At 54.6% G+C, this 2,034-nt stretch overlaps 1 pseudogene; it reads right to left on the bottom strand.

Annotated features, from left to right (window-relative positions):
* Positions 1-126: 126 nt before the first annotated feature.
* Positions 127-1,513, bottom strand: LOC141814146 (acyl transferase 4-like; annotated as a pseudogene).
* Between the last annotated feature and the right edge of the window lie 521 nt (positions 1,514-2,034).

The raw sequence follows: 2,034 nt of genomic DNA, 5'->3' as shown, positions 1-2,034 counted from the left end.
TTAATTCAGATCAAATTTATTATTCACTTCATTAGAAAAAGGTCAATAAAAAGAGATATTCTTGTAACGTAGCTATTAGCGTTACGTGAGGAGCGCCGTTTTATGGACTTCGGTGTCGTTTCGTGTTCACACGAATTCCTTCAGTTGCTGCACGAAATCCTCTTCGTGCTCCTTGGTCACGACTTGCCCCACGAATCGCACCCCCTGCTCCGGCGCCGGCCGCTTCAGAAGGATCCCGCCGGCGAAGAACACGTGGTGATTGAGTGGCGCCACGAACCGCGGCGCCCCGCTCCCGTAGTCCACCTCGTGGAACCCCACCCTCCTCCAGTCCGACAGGTTCAGCGTGTCGTATCCGATCGGGACCCTGAATGGGTCGTCCTCGAAGTCGCCCGCCACCCACGCCGCGAACTTGGCCGCCAGGCTCGCCTTCGCCTCGCGTATCCACCCCACGATCTCGATCGGCCACCGGGGCGCGCGCCACCAGCTCGCTCTTTTTCGAGACCGTCGAGCAGTACACGCAGTTGCCGTAGTAGCCGGGGGCGGTAGCATTCACCAGGTGGCGCACGTCGGCCGGGAAGACGAAGTGGGCGTCGGCCTCCGGCGCAAGGCCGATGGCGCGGACGCGGCTCCGCCAGAGGACAGCGGACAACGCATCGAAGGTGGAGCAGCGGTGGGACGTCCCCCGCGCGTACGAGTCTTTAATCGCGTTGATGGCGTGCGGCGAGAAGTCAAGGAGTGAGCGAACGAAGTTGTAGGCGACTGTCGGAGGGGGCTTCCGGTGGCGTATCGGCGGGGCCGGGATGGCTTCTCTGAGCCAGACCGGCTCGACGGTAGGGCCAGGGAGGCCTCGGACGATGTCGGCGATGGCCTTCAGGAAGAGGCCGGCTCCGATGCCGTCGAACACCATGTGGTGAAATTTAACTCCGACCGCGAAGCCGCCACACTTGAGCTCCGTCACCTGCAAATCGTTGGTAGATTTTAATTAATTCATCGTTGAGTTGACTAAATCAGATCAATCTTACAATTTCAGAACTAGTCAAAACGGTCAACACGCGTTTGATTATCAAAATCGTCGAACCTGCATCATCAAGATCATCTCGTGCTGGTTCAAACTCGGGGGCGGACATGGGAGGAGCTCCTCCTTGGGGATCGCCAGAGGGAACTCAAGGTTCCTCAGATCGCTCAGGCTGTACCGGCTCGCCTTCGCCTCGACGAACCACACTCCCTCTCCGGTGCAAGCCACCTCCAGCTCTCCCTCGTCCGACACCACGAGCCGGCCGGCGACCGGGTAGTAGTGGGCCAGCCCTCTAGCCAGCGCGGCTCTGATGGCGTCGGCCGGGGACTGAAGCAGGCCGCCGCCTTCATAAGTGGCGACCACTTCTACGAAGAACCTGAGGCCCATGGCATGGTCGATGGACGAGAGGGGGAGACTCGGCTGGGCGGCGGCGCCGCCGCCGCTGCTGGGGGCGACGAGCTCTTCGGCTACCTTGGTCACGGTGAAGCTCATCGTCATCAGTGCTATTAACTTTAGTTTGGTGGGTTCCTTTTATAATGGAGAGAAAAAGACTGGTAAACAGAGCAGCTAATCGCGTTTCTGTTTCCTCGTCGTTGTATTTAAGAAGAGGTTAACCTTAACGAGGCGATGCATGGAGTGGTAGGTGACTAATAAGACACTGAACACTCGTGCATTCACGTAGCAGAGCTGCAGAGGACGTCGGGGAAGACGGCGCCTGGCTGTCGCCGATTAACCAGAGGGATCAGTCCAAGTAAACGGGCCACCATAATTCAACCCAACTCTTCCCGCTTTTCGTTAAGGCTGCAGCTAGTTGTATTATTGCAGCATGGTGTGTATTGAAATGAAACAATTTCTTCTTTTTTTAAAAATAAAAATAAAAATACAATTTTTAAAAAATACAATAATGGAGAGAAAAAGACTGGTAAACAATTTCTTACGTTCTGTTTAAAAAATATAATTAAAAAAATAAAAATGCTTTTATAAACTAAGTACTTTTTATTGTTGTCTCTCAAACGCTC

Source organism: Curcuma longa, chromosome 21 (genome assembly GCF_044706935.1).
Source record: "Curcuma longa cultivar G26 ecotype Majalengka, Jawa Barat chromosome 21, ITB_CL_G26_1.1, whole genome shotgun sequence".
NCBI classification, from domain to species: domain Eukaryota; kingdom Viridiplantae; phylum Streptophyta; class Magnoliopsida; order Zingiberales; family Zingiberaceae; genus Curcuma; species Curcuma longa.
The sequence above is the reverse complement of the archived record's forward strand: the minus strand, read 5'-3'. Positions and strand labels throughout refer to the sequence as shown.